Here is a 20,020-nt window from a genome sequence, read left to right as displayed (position 1 = left end):
CGCACGGTCACTCATGCCCTCGTCCCGTCCCGTCTGGACTACTGCAACGCTCTCTACATGGAGCTCCCCTTGAAGAGCACTCAGAGGCTCCAACTGGTGCAGAATGCGGCCGCGCGGGTGGTTATGGGTGCGACTCAGCGCACCCACATAACACCCCTCCTGCGCAAGCTGCACTGGCTCCCGGTGATCTTCCGGGTGCGATTCAAGGTGTTGGTTACCACCTTTAAAGTGCTCCATGGCTTAGGACTGGGGTATATACGAGACCGCCTTCTGCCAGCAACAACCTCCCACCGGCCAATACACTCCCACAGAGAGGGACTCCTCAGGGTGCCGTCGGCCAAACAATGCTGACTGGCGACACCCAGGGGGAAAGCCTTCTCTGTGGGGGCACCAGCCCTCTGGAATGAGCTGCCCATAGAACTTCGTCTTATCCCCGACCTGCATACTTTTCACCGCGCCCTTAAGACCCTTCTGTTTCAGCAAGCCGGACTGGCCTAGTATGAATTTTTAAAATGTATGTATGTTTTAATTCACGGCCAGATTTTATATTTGATTTTAAATTGGTTTTAAATTTTATAAATCTATGTGTTTTAATATGGCTGTACACCACCCTGAGTCCTTTGGGAGAAGGGCGGTATAGAAATCTAATAAACTCTTAAACTCTTTTCAATGATATACTGCTTTTGATTGATTTTCAAAATAGATTATGCATATTCAAAAACCTAATGGAAATGTAAAATGTAGTATCATTACATCATTCCATACATAATGGCGATGTCACAAAGCCCAGCAATTCTGCAAGATGATTTATTATACTGTATAATGAAACAAATGTTAAATACTTTTCCTTTGCTGCTAGCTATTTTGCTATTGAGCATCACTGATCCTTATAGTTATACAAAGTATACAGAATTAGCTTTGTGCATGGTAACAGTCAGTGGTGGGTTTCAAAATTGTTTACTACCAGTTCTGTGGGAGTGGCTTGGTGGGCGTGGCATGGCTTGGTGGTATGTGGCTTGGTGGGCATGGCAGGGGAAGGATACTGTAAAATCTTCATTCCCTCCCCGCTCCAGGGGAAGGATACTGTAAAATCTCCATTCCCTCCCCACTCCAGGGGAAGGTTACTGCAAAATCCCCATTTTCTCCCGATCAGCTGGGACTAATAATATTTATTTATTTATTTTAAATTTATTTATTTATTTTTAAATTTATATACCACCCTTCTCCCTGAGGACTCAGGGCGGTGTACAGCCAGAATTAAAAAACATGGAATACAAATATTAAAAAACAATTAAAATATATATAAATTTGGCCCAAAATTAAAAATACAAACCAATTAAAACATTTAAAATTTCTTCTGAAGCCAGCCCGGCTTGCTGGAAAAAGTGAGTTTTAAGGACATGGCGGAAGGCACTAAGGTCTTGAATTCTCCTTATCTTTGGGGGCAACTGATTCCAGAGGGTAGGTGCCCCCACAGAGAAGGCCCTCCCCCTGGAGGTCACCAGCCTACGTTGATTGGCTGATGGCACCCTGAGGAGGCCCTCTGTGTGGGAGTGCACGGGACGATGGGAGGTCGTCAGTAGCAGCAGGCGGTCTCGAAGATAACTAGTCACTACCCACGCTGCTGCATTCTGGACCAGTTGGAGCCTCCGGGTGCTCTTCAAGGGGAGCCCCATGTAGAGAGCATTGCAGTAGTCAAGGCAAGAGGTGACGAGGGCATGAGTGACTGTGCACAGGGAATCCCGATCAAGAAAGGGCCTCAACTGGCGAATCAGGAGAACCTGACAAAAGGTCCCCCTGGTTACAGCTGTCAGATGTTCCTCCAAGGACAGCTGCATATCCAGGAGGACTCCCAGATTGCGAGCCCTTTCTGTGGGGGCCAAAGACTCGCCCCCAATAGTCAGTAATGGAGTCAACTGACTATATCGGGATGCCGGGAGCCACAGCCACTCAGTCTTGGAAGGGTTGAGCTTGAGCCTGTTCCTCCCCATCCAGATCCACACAGCCTCCAGGCACTGGGACATCACTTCAAGGGCATCATTGGGGTGGCCTGGGGTGGAGATGTACAGCTGGATGTCATCAGCGTACTGGTGGTATCTCACCCCGAAGCCACGGATGATCTCGCCCAGCGGCTTCACATAAATGTTGAACAGAAGGGGCGAGAGGACTGATCCCTGCGGCACTCCACAGATGAGAGGCCTCGAGGTCGACCTCTGCCCCCCTGCCAACACAAACTGCGACCGGTCGGAGAGAAAGGAGGAGAACCACCGTAACACGGTGCCTCCCACCCCCAACTCTTCCAGCCACTTCAGCATGATACCATGGTTGATGGTATCAAAAGCCACTGAGAGATCTAACAGGACCAGAACAGAGGAGCAACCCCTGTCCCGAGCCCTCCAGAGATCATCAACCAACGCAACCAATGCCGTTTCCATGCTGTGCCCAGACCTGAAACCTGACTGGAATGGATCTAGATAAGATGTTTCCTCCAGGAATTGTGGGAACTGTCACGCGACCACACTCTTAACAACCTTTGCCATGAAGCGAAGGTTGGAGACAGGACGGTAGTTGGCCAATATTGCCGGATCCAGGGATGGCTTCTTGAGGAGAGGCCTCACTACCGCCTCTTTCAAGGCTGTGGGGAAGTGGCCCTCACTCAGTGAATCATTGATAACACCCTGGAGCCAGCCTCGTGTAACTTCCCGGGAAGCGAGTACCAACCAGGAGGGACACGGGTCCAGTAAACATGTGGCCGTACTAAGTCTCCCCAAAATCCTGTCCACATCATCGGGAGTCACAGCATCAAACTCCTCCCAGATAACATTCTCAAGACTATTCCTCGTCACCCTGCCCTGATTTACCCAGTCAGAGTCCAAGTCCCCCTGGATCTGAGCGATTTTGTCATACAGGTATTGTCCAAAATCCTCTGCCCTGCCTTCCAAGGGATCCTCCTGCACTCCCAGATGGAGCAGGGAGCAGGTCACCCTAAACAGGGCGGCCAGACGATTCCCTGATGATGCAATAGAGGCAGAAAAGTAATTAAACTTTGCCGTCTTTATCGCCACTAGGTAGGCCTTAATATGCAACCTTACCAGTGTTCGATCAGATTCAGCGAGACTGGCCCTCCAACCACTCTCCAGGCGTCTTTTCCTGCGCTTCATTTCCCTCAGCTCCTCAGTGAACCAAGGAGCCGCTCGGGATCGGCACCGGGTCAGAGGCCGCAAAGGCACGACTCGGTCCAAGGCCCCCCAGCCGCCCGATCCCAGGCGGCTACCAGGTCCTCGGCCGAGTCATGTGCTAGATCCTCAGGAAATGGCCCAAGCTCCATCTGGAACCTCTCAGGATCCATCAGGCGCCTGGGGCGGATCTATCTAATTGGATCTGCCTCCTTGCGGCGAGGGGCAGCAGTTCGAAGATCCAGGCGAAGGAGTGAGTAGTCTGTCCATGACAAGGGTTCCATGTCTTTATCCCCAATAACAAGACCACTCAACCACTGGCCAGAGACAAAAATCAGGTCCAGAGTGTGACCTCCCCTGTGAGTAGGCCATGAACTAACTGGGTCAGGTCCATGGCTGTCATGGAAGCCATGAACTCCCGAGCCACCTTAGATGTTTCACCAATGGATGGCAAGTTGAAATCATGACTAAAAGCCTGGGTGTATCTACTGCCACCGTGGCTATCACGTTGAGTAACTCAGGTAGGGCTGTTGCCATGCGGCAGGGAGCCAGGTACATAAGCAACAAGCCCATCTGAACCCCATGACCCCACCTCACAAGAAGGGACTCACATCTGGCTATCTGAGGCACAGTGGTCTCCCTCGGACCCAGATCCTCGTTAATAATAACCGCCCCCCCCGCCCCCTAATAGACTAATAAACAGTCTATTATCTATTATAGACTGATAATAGATAGTCTATCCGATCAGCTGGGACTGACAGAAAGATGGGGACGGGGCCAGTCAGAATTTTTACTACCGGTTCTCCGAACTACTCAAAATTTCCGCTACCAGTTCTCCAGAACTGGTCAGAACCTGCTGAAACCCACTTCTGGTAACAGTTGCTATGATACTGTATGGTTTCCATTAGAAATAGCACTCAATTCCTACATTAGAGGACCAGCAAACCAAGCTCTGGGAATACAGATCATTATTTAAAAAGCTTCATACAGTAATTAAAAAATAAATTTGGTACAGTGTTAACTTGGAAACATCTTTTGGGACCAAGGAACTGGAACATGTCTGACACAGCTCTGGAATGAGATGCTCCTTGATAATCTATGTCATTCTCCTCCTGATAGCATTCTGAAAAGTGTTGAAGACCTAACCTAATCAGGATTGAGGCCATTTTAGAACTGTTTCAGGGCAGGATGTTAGTCAGTCTTGTGATCTGTTTTTTTTTGTTGTCTGTTTTATTATCACTTTGTTATTACACTGTATCTTTATTTTTTATTTTTGTATTTTGTTTGGTTTTATTTTATGGTGCTAGTTGGGATTTGCTTGGTGCCTAAATTGAACAAATTAGTTTTCCAAATCCCATACTAGGAGATTCCCTTCTCCTAGTCCTTATTTAATGTTCTATTGGATTCTAACATTGATTATGCATCACATTGCAGATGATATTCTACACTGCATACTAATATTATACTTTATAACTTTTCAAGTAGTTTTTGATTTAAAATATATTTATTTATTTATTTAAAGATTCTTTAGCCAGTGTGTTTTGTTTCTTTGTAGTGGAATTAGCTATGATAATGGACCGTCTCTAAGGTGGAGTGTGTTATGCAAGAATTGATACCGACCCTGAACTAAAATACCCCAAAGGTGCTGGATGAGTGGCTTTTTCCAATCAACAGAGCTACATTGCAGCTATCAGTGCTCGGTTTGTTCAGCTTCAACATGGTGATATTGATAAACGAGTAAATTTGGAGAGAAGGAATAAGCTTGTTTGCTTTTCACAAGTTACACAACATGATCATTGATAAAATTGACTATTTTATCTATTTTATCAAAACTAATTAGTAGCTGGATGTTGATCATAATCTGTTTCCTAGTAGCTGCACCTAAGTAGAATTCTTGGAGCAACTGTTTAGATGGTAGAGGTGTAATATTGCATATAATTTTAAATAATATAAGAAAGATTTTTTTTCTTGTTTGTGCTCATAATACCTAACTTTACATAGTTTTCTTTTCCTACTTAACCTATTTCTGATTATCAATTGTGGCAATATATTTTCTAAAGCTTTTTTTAGGGAGGCAACAGCTGATTTTGTTTTGTTTCAATATCAGTTGTTTCTGAAACGTATTATTAAAATAAAGAGCTGTCACCAAATAGGAATCAAGCCTGGTTGACCACAAGGATAAATTTGCAGTGCTGATCATCTCCAGCAGTAATTTGGAGGTCTTCCAAGGATACATTTTTTTTTTAATTAGAAGTAGGATTACTGGTTAAAATAGTAGTGATATTTGCTGCCTTGATACCTAAATTCTTTATTTGCAGTTTTGTAATAATTGTGAATTATATTTACCAAAAGAGAAATGACAAAGCAAGATGAATAGGAATTTTTTGTTACTTCTGATAAAAGGTTCAAACCTCATAACAGACTTGTCATTCTATTTTATTCCAGCGTTAGTTACTTTATAATATTATTAAGGAGCATAATCCTGTAGCATTACTTAACTGATATTTCAGAGTCCAAATATTCAGTATTAATGTTTCTTTGCTTTCCTCTTCACGTGTCTGTTTTTTTTAAACAGGTGGAGGTAAAGCCATATGTGTTGGATGACCAGATGTGTGATGAATGCCAGGGTGCACGATGTGGTGGAAAGTTTGCTCCCTTTTTTTTGTGCCAATGTTACTTGCCTACAGTATTACTGTGAGTTTTGCTGGGCAATCATCCATTCTCGGGCAGGGCGTGAATTCCATAAGCCATTGGTTAAGGAGGGGCCAGACCGGCCACTGCAGATCCACTTCCACTGGAATTGAAAAGGAAGGAAGGAAGGAAGGAAGGAAGGAAGGAAGGAAGGAAGGAAGGAAGGAAGGAAGGATTCCTTGAAGATGCTGACATGCAGAAGAAATAAGTGCATTCTTCTGCTTCTCACTCCAGCTCTCTTAGATATACATCTTTTTTCAGCATCCAAAATGCTACAAAGCCTCTTGTTTTTCACCAAAACCCTACATCTCAGGCTTACTAATTTTTTCTGATATTTTCATGTTAAAATAATAATAATAAAATAGTTTTCTTTTAATTTTTCCAACTTATTTTTATATGTAGAATTAATATTAGATGAGAGAATGTTTTTTGCATGGGGCACACTGTTTGCTGCTATAGTTAGTGGGTGAAGCGTGCACTTATTTCTAAACATGGGTTTTTAAATTCAAGATCTCTCCCGCAAATTTACCAAAGGTAGCAAAAATAGAGAAGAGGGAATACGGCTGCTACAAAAAGCTTAATTTTTATTATCGTTGCTATTTTCAGTGTATACATCATTTTTTAAAAAAATAGGGTTGGTTTTTTTGCTCTCCATTTTGACTTGCAAGAAATAATACCTCAAGATAATCTGATTTATTAGGTATTTTTAAACATTTATAATCACAAGCTGTATTAGCTTTGCTGCTATATAGGTGTTATATGTAATGCCACCTATAAAAACAGGATAAAAACATTTTAAGATATTCTGCATTACCGATTAAAATGCAAGTAACACAATATGGCACAAACTGCCATAGTTTTAGAATATGAAAATTGCATGATTACTTACCTGTATACAACATATGCATGCACTAGATTTAACAGGAGATAAGTTATTGCCAATTTTTAAAGTAAGGCTCTGAAATCTAGATAGCATGAGCACACTGCAACATTTATAACAAAGGACTTGCATGCATTATTGTGACTCTCAAGCTTTTCCCCCCTAAAAGTGTCCTACATGTATACAATATGCAAATTAGTTTTAGATTAGAAAGTGCAGCTATTTTGTGACCAGGTTGGTGGAGGAATTCAATTTTAATAGATTGGATATAATGTTGTAGTTGATGTGGTGTGAGGTTATGTGGAGTAATATAGCATAGACACAGATTTGGTTAAAACATTAGAATATTTTATTATTTATTTCAACCCCATTGATTGTTAAAATGTCCTCTCCAAAACAAAGATGGGGAGCCCACTGCTAACCAGTCACCAAATGGGAAACTACTGAAAAATGAACACTGAAATATGCTGATACCAAGAAAATGCTTTACTAATAAAAATCTAAATAAAGTCAAAATGGAGATAGTATAATATTTCTACAGCTAGTTGCAGAAGGTAAATCTTATCTTGAAGACAATAATGAAACCAGGCTTAAATTCTCTTATACAGTATTTGACCTCAGTATATTGACAATATATTTATCCAAATGATATCACTGTTGTGTGAAGTCCAGTTCATTTACTGACAGTCAAGATTAGATTTTAATACAGGTGAAGCCATTTCAAGTAATGGTATTGCATGCAAGATTCTGGATGATGTAACCAAGTAAACAAAACATTTTCTTAAAGAATGTCACTAGCAGTCTTTGTGTCCATCTTGGAACATGTGAGTGCAACTACACTTTTTTGTTCCAGTGGAAGAGCTACTGTGCAGTTCAAACACCTGATAGAAGCAAGTTCAGAATTGCAGTCCTTTTTACAGAGAGCAATTAACCAGGGTTATGCTCTTGCCATGTCCTCAGGGACAATCCTTTATCAAAGTATACTTTATTCTTAAAATTGGTTAAAATTTTAAAATTGGTGAGCTCCTTGTACTGCTCAGTATATGTTTCATGTCTAGTGCTACTGTTGTGATTGTAGTTCAGAGTTTTAAAGTTTTAAAGTTGATGCTGTTTTTTTTTAAAAAAAAAAACCTTTAACTGATTTATTTATCAATGTATTGTATTTGTTACTTAACCATGATCCTCCAAACTTCTTGGAGTATTTTTTTCTAACCTTAAGCCCTGCTAAACTTTGATCCATTTTTGACATTTGTTACGCACTATTTTTATATCTCTATAAGAGATTTTTTCCAACTAGTCAGCTATTTTGAGGCACAGATTTTTTTTTGACAAATGACATCTCCATTGGTATACCTCAATTTTTGGAATAAAAAAAAAACAGTTTTGAAGTGTTAATTATTTAAGTATAATTAATTCTGCAAATGTTTTTAACTTTATTTTCATATTTCTTGCTTGAAGTTTAAAATTGAAGCACCTTTATATGTTTTAAATAATGAAATTAATATCGACAAATAGTACACAATTAAAATAATGGAGATGTTTTTCCCTTCTCTACAATATAGCTGTCAAATAGGATGGTGTTATCCTTTATTTGACATGGGTAAACTAATCAAATATCAAGCTATGCTTGTTACTTCATTTCTGGGGCTATTGATGCTAATTTTACATCTCCTTTTTTTGTCCTTAATCCATGAATTTTGGGTGTAATCCAGTAGAATCCAATAGAAATATTCACCCCTTGTATTAACAAAGCAGTTGATCTATTAGCCTCTTTTCATTTGTCAGAGGAGAGGTGGTATCTACGGATTTTATGCATATCTTCTGCTTATTAAAAGATGGTTGACATAAGATATGTGCTGCTGGATTGCACCCCTGTTTTCTCTAGTATTCAATGCTGTATTGCTTTTGCTTTATAAATCATATTTATTTTACTATTTTTGTAAAAAAAAATGTTAATTTTATTGTATTTTAAATTTTTTAAGCTTCTTTACTTTTGATATCCCAGATGTGCATATTGCTTTTTCAAATGTATGATGTGGAAGGAAAAATGCTTTAAAAAGTCCACACTTTTTGTTAAGAAGGAAACATTTAGCATTTATATATTTGTGTATGGAAAACACTTGATCCTTAATTCCATGTTTGCATCTGGTTGCCCAAGGCTTCTCCTGAAAGATACTACAAAACTTGAATATAACACATTTTAGAAGGCTGACTAACCTCGATTCTGTGTTGTGATGTGCAATACTGTTTCTAATGTTTGTATAAAAAGAATACCCATGTAAACCTTTTTAATGCAAATTTTATTTTTTCATTGCATCTTTTGCAAATTTTATCCACAGTATCATTTTTTACTGTCAGAAAAAGAAAACCCCTTTTGTCATTGCAACTATTTTTTAAAATTCAGAAATCTTTGTACTGATGTAAATGATTATATTTATTTTGGATAGTGTTTTGCTAACAAAGGGATAGACTTTTTTCATGCATATTTCTATTTTGTTGTCATTTTGGGTTTTGTTTCTTTGTTTTGTTTAAAATAGCAAAAGTGCTTGGAATGATTTTTCATATTCTTCTCATTAATATTATTTTGTATTTTTATGTGGAAATATATAATTTTATGATGCTAATTGCTAAAGGTTAATTTTATGTTGAATTATTTTTGGAGCTGAAATCTTTGTAATATTAAAAGCAATTAGTTTCTAAATTCAAGTTTCTGTAAAGAATCGCACAAGTGGTTTACAGAGTGTTTGGATTATAATTATAAATTGTTCTTTGATATGCAAATTAATATCTTCTGTTAAGTTTATTTTGTATTTGTAATGGGGTATTAAAATAATTTTCTTTTCTGTACAAAAAACCCATACTTTTTGTTATGTATTGATACTTTTCAGCGGGAGTTTCAAACCTGCCTAAGTTTCTGATTGGCTGACAGTCCCTCCAGGATCGTATATAAGGAGGGCTGCAGCCTCTGAGTTTTTGCTGAAGTCTCATTGTATATTAAAGAGCTGTTGTCACTTGCTTGCTTGTGCCTCTTGTTATTCCCGAACCACTTCATTGGTGATGAGGATGGGATTGAGGCCACAAGAAGCGAACCAGTGAGACCACGAGCTTCAGCTAGGCGACGAGGCGAACCCCAGGAAGCATACCGAACATGTCTGCCTACGTTCCGCCCAAGCCTTTTGATCCGACCTGCGAAAAATGGGTCTCGTACCTAACAAGGTTCGAGTGCTCACTCGAAGCCAGCGACATGCAAGGGCTCTCCGCTAATCGGAAGAGGGCCCTCTTCCTAAGCCACTGCGGACCGGACGTGTTCGAAATGGCGGAGTCACTGTGTGAGCCAACGCCAGTCCAGACCGTTTCCTGGGACACCTTGATGGCAACTATCCGGGCTCACTACGCTCCCGTACCCTCCAAGTTCGTGCAACGATACCAACTTAGCGCGTACAACGAGAGAGAGAACTGGTCAGTGCTTACATGGCAAGCCTGCGTAAAGCTGCAACACATTGCGACTATAGAGACTTGGACGATGCGCTGCTTCAGCAGCTAATCTGTGGCGTTCGAGATATCAGACTGCAAAGGTGACTACTCGCTAAGCCTGATCTAACGCTTGCTGGAGCCCTAGACGAGGCCAGGGCTCATGAAGCTTCTACAAAAGCCGCAGAAACGCTGCAGCGTCCGCTGACCAGCAAAGACAGTCCCAAGTCCACACCAGTGCACAGGGAAGACGCCAGATCCAGCTCGGAGTCCGAGTCTGATGAGGACGTTTTCCGAACAGAGCACCACAGAAAAGACGCAGGCAGCCCCCGGCGCAACTGCCCCAGCTGTGGTGGGCACCATGATAGACTGTCCTGCAAATACAGAGAGGCTATTTGCAGGCGTTGCGAGAAAAAAGGACACTTGGCGCGAGTCTGTAGAGCCATTCTGCCCAGAAAACACCAACCACGTGAGCGCCACAGCCAACCAGAACCAACACACCAGAAGCATCCAACGAGAGAAGGCGGCGTGAAGAAGCAGCACGAATTTGAACTGCGAGATGGCCGCAGCATACACATCGACCAGGCCAGCACGGCGATCGAGGACAAAGTCAGCACGGTGGTCGAAATCAATGGCAAGCCATGCTCAATGGAGATCAACACTGGATCAGCTCTCTCCATAATGTCATGGGCAACCCTGAAGACCCTCCTGCCGTCGTTCCGGAAGGATCAGCTATTCAAGCAAAGACTGCGCATCCTAGTGTCGAGTCCTGCCGGAGCTCGCCATTGATGGGGGGTGTGGGAGATGAAGGAGTGGAGATAAGCAGCCACAGCAAACACACAAACAGTTCCTGGATAGCAGCATTCAGGGCAATGATTGATGACGTTGCTAGGCCTCTCCGATTCTGCTGTCCTCGCTGCTCGCAGCTGTTACTGTTAAGGGAGTGGGGGGTGCTTGATTGATAATCACCGGATGTATGTTTAAGGGGCTGAGTTTTTGTTAAATAGCGCTGTGGTGTGATTACACCCAGCGCTGACTTTGAACCAAAACACCGACTTGTACTGTACTTTTGACTGCAAGCTTATCATTGCCAAAGTAAACCCTGATTCTCTGTGTGTTACTGGTGATTATTTCCTATCGCAGTTCTGAACGAACGACAAGCCGAGAGAAAGTCAAATCAGCAGGCCATTTTGGGTATTTAAAAACTCTACACCTTGTGAGGAGGCAATTCTGGTGGCCACGAATGCGTAAGGACATAGAAACATACGTAAAAGGTTGCACAACCTGTGCAACCGCCAAACCCTGGTCTGGACGACCGTTAGGACTATTACAGACAGTCGCGAATCCTAGCAGGCCTTGGGAAGAGATCGCTATGGATTTCATAGTCGATCTCCCCCCTAGCCATGGCCACACTGTAATTTGGACGGTGGTAGATCTGTTTTCGAAACAGGCCCACTTTGTGCCATGTAAAAGCATACCATCCGCGCGACAATTAACCGAACTCTTTTTGCAACATATCTATCGTCTCCATGGAGCACCTAAGAGGATTATATCCGACCGCGGTGTTCAATTCACCTCTAAGTTTTGGAGACGATTTGTCCGTTTAATTGGGTCCTCTCAAGGGTTAAGTTCAGCATTCCACCCGAGCACTAACGGGGCGACTGAACGGGCCAATGCCATGGTCGAAAGATATATCAGATGCTACGTTTCATACCAGCAGACGAATTGGTCAGGACTCCTGCCTTTCGCCGAAGTGGCATATAACAACATACCCCACCGCAGTACTGGGTTCTCCCCTTTCCAAGTAATATATGGCCGAGAGTTTTCAGCCATTCCAGAGTTAGATCCCCCTATGACAGACGGTGACACGCCACGCAGTTGGGCTGATAAAATTAGTAATGTATGGCCAAGTGTAAAAACAGCATTACAAAAGGCAGCAGATGAGTACAAAAAATATGCAGACAAGAAAAGAGCTGATCCAAAACCATTCCGGATAGGAGACAAAGTATACTTATCTACGAAATACCTTAAACTCCGACTGCCCAGTAAAAAATTAGGACCTAAATATATAGGACCATTTCCCATAACACAAGTCATCAATCCTGTAACCGTAGCTCTTAAACTTCCCCCTCTGTTCAGTAGGATACATCCCGTATTCCATAGCAGTTTGGTGAAACCGGTGACGATAGAAAGGCCAGGTACCTCAACTACTCCACCGGGTCCCGTGCATACCAACCAATATGAGATAGACCGAATATTGGACTCCAGGGTTCGTAGGGGGATGTTACAATATCTTGTGCGGTGGAAAGGATACCCTGTAACACAGGCCTCGTGGGTGGCAGCACCCGATGTTCACGCTGCCCGATTGATACAACGGTTCCATCGGAAATACCCAGACAAACCTAATGCAGGGTCGTAACAGTGACTAACATCTGTATGCTTTCTATTTATAGGTGAGCTCCTGGTAGGGGGGGGCGCCTGTCGAGTCCTGCCGGAGCTCGCCATTGATGGGGGGTGTGGGAGATGAAGGAGTGGAGATAAGCAGCCACAGCGAACACACAAACAGTTCCTGGATAGCAGCATTCAGGGCAATGATTGATGACGTTGCTAGGCCTCTCCGATTCTGCTGTCCTCGCTGCTCGCAGCTGTTACTGTTAAGGGAGTGCGGGGTGCTTGATTGATAATCACCGGATGTATGTTTAAGGGGCTGAGTTTTTGTTAAATAGCGCTGTGGTGTGATTACACCCAGCACTGACTTTGAACCAAAACACCGACTTGTACTTTACTTTTGACTGCAAGCTTATCATTGCCAAAGTAAACCCTGATTCTCTGTGTGTTACTGGTGATTATTTCCTATCGCAGTTCTGAACGAACGACAAGCCGAGACCTAGACTACCAGGGGAACCGGGTCCCCCTCGAAGATGTGGGCACATTCCGAGTCACCTACGGAGACTTCGAAAAAGACTTGCCACTGACCATCGTCACCAAGCAGCTGCCTAGCCTTCTGGGCATGGGGTGGTTCCGAGCCCTTGGCATGGGCTTCACCGGCGTTCACCGAATGTCCGAGCCGTCACTGAAGGACAGCCTCCTGAATGAGTTCCAAGACGTCTTCAAGGACACGTTGAGCAAGTATGTGGGGACCCCTTTCTCCCTAAACCTAGACCCCAACGTAGCCCAAATAAGACTTAAAGCCAGACGGGTGCCTTTCGCATTGAAACCAAAGATCGATGTGGAACTGGACAAATTAATTAAACAAGGGGTGTTGGTCCCCATTGACCATGCGAAATGGGAGACCTCCATAGTGACCCCAGTAAAATCTGACGGCTCAATCAGAATTTGTGCCGACTACAAGTGCACGATCAACAAGGCTTTGCAGCCGAGCACCTATCCGGTGCCGATCGTGCATCATCTACTACACTCCCTGGGACCCGGCAAAATTTTTGCCAAATTAGACCTAGCTCAGGCCTACCAACAATTACCAGTCGACGATGCCACGGCAGAGGCACAGACAATTGTAACTCATAGGGGTGCATTCAAATGCACCAGGCTCCAGTTTGGGGTGAGCGTCGCACCCAGCCTATTTCAAAGCACCATGGAGCGCCTCTTGCAAGGGCTCCTGGGGGTGGTGCCCTATTTTGACGACGTTTTAATCAGCGCTCAGGATGAACGTCAACTGGGGGACAGAGTGAGGAACGTCCTTTCCAGATTTAGGGAAGTGAGACTTAAACTAAAGAAAAATAAGTGCATAATCGCTGTCCCCTCCGTCGAATTTTTGGGGTACATGGTGGATGGCACAGGCATCCACCCCACCGAAAGCAAAGTGAGAGCTATCAAAAACGCACCAGCCCCCAAAACCAAAGCGGAGCTCCAAGCCTTCCTTGGACTGCTCAATTTCTATTCAATGTTTTTAAGGATAAGGCTACAGTTGCAGATCCCCTACACAAACTCTTAGGAAAAAATGTACCTTGGGTTTGGGGAAAAGCCCAAGCAGCCACTTTTGAGGCTATAAAGAGACTTCTATCCGAAGACAGTTTCCTAATACAATACAACGCAGCGCTACCGCTTGTATTGGTTTTTGATGCCTCCCCCATAGGAGTTGGTGCCGTCCTAGGCCATAGACTACCAAACGGCCTAGAGGCACCCATTGCGTTTTACTCTCGCACCCTGTCAAGCGCAGAGCGGAACTATAGTCAGTTGGACAGAGAGGCTCTGGCTGCAATTGCGGGGGTTAAAAAGTTCCATGAATACCTCTATGGACATCAATTCGAACTTGTGACTGACCACTGGCCCCTGCTGGGACTTTTGGCCGGTGACAAACCCACCCCCGCTGCCCTGTCCCCACGGTTGACCAGGTGGGCCATTTTTCTATCGGCCTATTCATACCAGCTTGTCCATCGACCCAGACGGACCTTGGGCCACGTGGACGCCCTCAGCTGCTGCCCCCTCCTCAATTTGCTGGTCAACCCCACGCCGGAGACCCCCGTTCTGCTGATCGACGCTATGACTCTGGGACCTATTTCCTCTTGCGAGGTGGCGAAAGCCTCTGCTAGGGACCCTGTAATTCGTACTGTAATGGGTTGGGTCCTTAAGGGGTGGCCAGTCAAGGCGGTCGGTGGGGAGTACCAGGGTTATGTTAACAAACGTAACGAATTATTTATGCAAGGGGGTTGTTTGCTGTGGGGTGATAGAGTGGTAATACCAACGAAACTGAGAACGAGGGTCTTGGAGTTACTGCACGAGGGGCACCCAGGAATTGTCCGAATGAAAAGTTTAGCCCGCAGTTACGTCTGGTGGCCCAACATGGACCAAGTCATATCCGAGTGGGTGGGGAAGTTCAGATCCTGTCAGGAGTCTCGGCCCGATCCCCCGATAGCGCCCATCCGAGAGTGGGAGAAACCAAAAGGGCCATGGGGGAGGATCCATATTGACTTTGCTGTCCCCTTCCATGGGCAAACATTTTTAATCGTAGTCGATGCCTTTTCGAAATGGCTCAAAATAATACTAATGCCCTCAACCACAGCCGAGGCAGTCATCAAAGTCCTTTGCAAACTATTTGCCACCCATGGCCTACCGGATACTCTGGTATCTGACAACGGCCCTCAATTCACAGCGACCCTGTTTGAGGGCTACCTGGCCGGACTGGGCATCTGCCATGCCCTATCGGCTCCATTCCATCCGGCTTCTAATGGCTTGGCTGAACGTTTCATAAGAACGGCCAAAGAAGCATTGTCCAGGCTAGATAACGGGGACTGGCAGGCCAAGATAGACCAATTTCTAGCTGTCCAGCATGCCACACCATGCACGGCCACAGGGAGAAGCCCAGCCGAACTCCTCATGGGCAGGAAGCTTCGGTGCATGTTAGACAGGCTTCACCCCAATTACACACATGAGAATTTCAAGGGAGAGACCACCGGACTAAGACAGTTCCAGATGGGGTCCCCGGTGTTCGCTCGCAATTATGCTAGCAAACCTCTATGGGTTGCAGGAACCATAGTGGGCGTAAGGGGCCCAAAATCATACACGGTAGACGTAGGGGTGGACAGACTCTGGAAGCGCCACATAGACCAACTTAGAAAAAGAATAGTTGGCGAAGCAAACATCAATTTAGACATCTCCGAACCTAACTACAACAACTTTCCCAAAACAGCTAACTCAAGCCCGGGTTCGAGAGAATACTTAGCTGACAAGCCCTGGTTCCAGTGCTGCCCCAGCGAGTCGCCACTCCCAACCGGGGATAACCACACCCCGGACAAAATCCAGGAGGCTCCATTGGCGGAGCCGGGAGAGACAGAAAGTCCGTCTGACCAGCTCGACACCCCGCCAAACACTGAACTGCGCAGGTCAACTAGAACGAGAACTCGGCCAGGGCACCTGCGAGATTTTGTGTGTACTTATGTAAATATTTGAATGTTAGTGCCTTCTGGGAAGGGAGGGGTGTTATGTATTGATACTTTTCAGCGGGAGTTTCAAACCTGCCTAAGTTTCTGATTGGCTGACAGTCCCTCCAGGATCATATATAAGGAGGGCTGCAGCCTCTGAGTTTTTGCTGAAGTCTCACTGTATATTAAAGAGCTGTTGTCACTTGCTTGCTTGTGCCTCTCGTTATTCCCGAACCACTTCACTTTTTATGGACAAAGGGAAGCAATGCACCAACATAACCTCCACAATGCCATGCCCTTCAGATCAAATTAGGATGTAGGGTTATTACAATGTTCATCTGTATGGTTTTTAGAACTGCAGTTACACGAAATTGCAAACATCAGCAATTCTCATCTTTGAGCAGTGTTTCTAGCATGTACAAGGACACAGGGTGAAACAATGTATAACCTGTAACATTTGCCGCTTTTAGTGTATCTTGTGTAACTATCATTGTGTGTGAATACATGCATTTTCTCATGAAAACCAATGATGTAATTACTAACCAATTATTGTGCCTTGGAGATTTGTTAACCAATAATAAAGTAACACGCATAGTAGGTGAGAACTGAGAAACTTAGAAACTATATAAACTATGTCTGATGCTCAATAAAGTTGCTGTTGATTTTACTCTCAACTCTGCTATCCGTGGATGTTTTCCTTTCATACATCTCACACGTCTTCAGCCTCCGGGAAACGAATGCAACATTTGGCGCCCGGAACAGGGACCCATATTTCGTCCAGCAAGGACAAGCGCACGCTGTCTCGATCTTATCTCTTATAAGATTTTTGTAAGTATGGGCTCTTCGCTTTCTCAAGAACAAAGGAAGCATGTAGATACACGAAATTGCAAACATCAGCAATTCTCATCTTTGAGCAGTGTTTCTAGCATGTACAAGGACACAGGGTGAAACAATGTATAACCTGTAACATTTGCCGCTTTTAGTGTATCTTGTGTAACTATCATTGTGTGTGAATACATGCATTTTCTCATGAAAACCAATGATGTAATTACTAACCAATTATTGTGCCTTGGAGATTTGTTAACCAATAATAAAGTAACACGCATAGTAGGTGAGAACTGAGAAACTTAGAAACTATATAAACTATGTCTGATGCTCAATAAAGTTGCTGTTGATTTTACTCTCAACTCTGCTATCCGTGGATGTTTTCCTTTCATACATCTCACACGTCTTCAGCCTCCGGGAAACGAATGCAACATTTGGCGCCCGGAACAGGGACCCATATTTCGTCCAGCAAGGACAAGCGCACGCTGTCTCGATCTTATCTCTTATAAGATTTTTGTAAGTATGGGCTCTTCGCTTTCTCAAGAACAAAGGAAGCATGTAGATGATTTACTTTATCTTCTTAAAAAGTCTGAACTTTCTGTTTCACAGAAGGCTCTTTATCGGCTGGTACGAGAAATTGCCTTAACTTGTTCTTTCTATCCTGATAGGGGTTCTTTGAAATTGTCAGATTGGGATAAGGTTGGCAAGGTTTTGCATTCTAATACAAGCTTAAAGGTAGATATTTTGCATGCTTGGCATCTATGTAGACATGCTATAGTAATGTTTGGTAGGAAGGAAGAGGAGTTTTCTTCTCCTTTAACACCTCCTTCTGAAGTTTTGATTTCTGATTCTAAAATACCTCCTTCTGACACTCTGCCTGAAAAGGAAGCTTTGACTTCTGACTCTAAAGAAGCTTTGACTTCTGATTCTAAAGCTGAAGTTTCTAAATCTGAAGTATTTCCTTCTGTTTCTTCTAATATAGTAATACCTTCTGCTCCTTCTGACACTGAAATATCTTCTGCTCCTACTGACACTAAAATACCTTTTGCTCCTACTGATCTTGAAAAGATTTTGAAGCCCCTTTCTGAGATTCTAAAACCTCTTTCTGATTCTTCTGTTCCTTCTGCTATTGAACAAAAGAATTTAAAATCTCCTTCTATTTCTTCTGACATTGAACAGAAATCTTCTAACATTGAACTGAAACCTCCTCCTTCTAATAATGTTCTAAAGTCTCCTTTTCAAAAGATGGTTGAAAGTTGTAAGGCAGATGTTGCTATTTCTGGGGAAGAGTTAGCTGAATTGTTGTCAGTATGTCCAGTGCAATATCAACCAGGACCACAAGCTGGACAACAGATTGCAGAATGGGAAGGTTTGCCATTTCAAATTTTGCGAGAATTGAAGAAGGCTATTTCTGATTATGGAATTACTGGGAATTTTACTAGAGGTCTTTTAGAGGGAATTAAGAATGGGTATACTATGGTACCTCAAGATTGGAAGCAATTGTTTCGGATGATTTTGACTTCTATGCAGTATGTAGTTTGGGAAAGTGAATATTTGCGTCACTCTCATGCAGCTGCTTTAAGTGGTGGTGGTGCTTACACAGTTGAACAATTGTTTGGATCAGGTCAATTTGCAACTATTCCTACACAGCTTGTTCTTCCTCCTGCTACATTATCTGTAGTTTCTGAATGTGCTTTTAGAGCTTTTTTAAAAGTTCCACAAGCTGGTGAGCCTAAAATTAGTTTTTCTAACATACGCCAGGGAACAACTGAGCCTTATGCTGATTTTGTAGAAAGACTTTCAAAAGCTCTATGTCAACAATTGGATAATCAAGAAGCAGCAGCAGAATTATTGCGTCAATTGGCTATTGAAAATGCTAATATAGAATGTAAACGTGCTCTCCAACCTTTAAGAGCTACAAATCAATATACTTTAGCAGACATGTTACGTGTTTGTCAGGAAATTGGATCTCAATCGTATAATATGCATTTATTAGCTGCTGCAATTCAGAAAGGAAGAAAGCCTGTGGGGAATTGTTTCAAATGTGGTAAAGTAGGTCATTTTCAGAAAGATTGTCGTTCAACGCCATCTACTGGTGGTGTTCGTCCTACAAAGAAATGTCCTATTTGCAAGAAAGGTTTTCATTGGGCAAATCAATGTCGTTTTCGTTCGGGAAACTTGCAGGTGGGTGTGGCACCCACCCAGAAACAAAAGCGTGCCTTTCCCGTAAATCTTCTCCCCCTTCCTCCTCCTCCCTCTCTTGTGCCTCCTCAACCACAACAGGTAGCGCTAGGATTGATCTAATTACTCAAGAAGACTTGGATTTTAAATTTCCTTTAGAAGTTAAACTTGTTTCTTCTCAATACACTGGTCCTCTCCCTTCTGGATTAGTTGGTATTATTTTACCTCGCTCTTCTGCTCATAAATTAGGATGTTTTGTAGTCCCAGGAGTTATTAATTCTGATTACACTGGAGTTATTCTTATGCAAATTTGGGTTAATATTCCACAATTTCTTCCTAAAGGATCTTCTGTTGCACAACTTCTTTTTCTTCCTTACAAGGTACCTAATCCAGGTATTGGACAACGTGGTAATTCTGGATTTGATTCAACACTTAATTCTATAGGACTTCTTCAGTCTATTAATTCTTTTAGACCACTTCTTACTTTATATCTTAATAAACAACCTTTTCAAGGTCTATTAGACACAGGTGCCGATGTTACTGTCATCTCCCTTTTACAGTGGCCTGTGCAATGGCCTAAACGTGATGTTCATTCCTTGTGGGGCATTGGTGGGTCTACAGCTGCTTGGCAAAGCATTCATCCTATAGTCATCACAACTTCTGCTGGTAAGTCTGTCTCTTTACATCCTTACATTTTAGATATTCATACTAACATCTGGGGCAGGGATCTTCTTTCTCTTCTTAATGCTCATTTGATTCTAGATGATGGCACTTCCTCTTAAATGGCTTTGTTCTACACCTGTTTGGATTGAGCAGTGGCCTTTATCTTCTGAAAAATTGATTGCTCTTCATTCCTTGGTACAGGAACAATTGATTGCTGGTCACATTGAACCTTCCACTAGTCCCTGGAATACTCC

The 20,020-nt window shown here is 43.2% G+C and overlaps 1 pseudogene; it reads left to right on the top strand.

Annotated features, from left to right (window-relative positions):
* LOC139320701 (cytoplasmic polyadenylation element-binding protein 2-like) overlaps positions 1–5,980 on the top strand; it is a 45,403-nt pseudogene extending 39,423 nt beyond the window's left edge.
* Positions 5,981–20,020: the final 14,040 nt, after the last annotated feature.

This window comes from Pituophis catenifer, unplaced genomic scaffold (assembly GCF_029215685.1).
Source record: "Pituophis catenifer annectens isolate HBS135680 unplaced genomic scaffold, rPitCat1.0.hap2 SCAF_8, whole genome shotgun sequence".
In the NCBI taxonomy this organism is placed as follows: domain Eukaryota; kingdom Metazoa; phylum Chordata; class Lepidosauria; order Squamata; family Colubridae; genus Pituophis; species Pituophis catenifer.
This window is presented reverse-complemented; position numbering and strand designations above follow the sequence as displayed.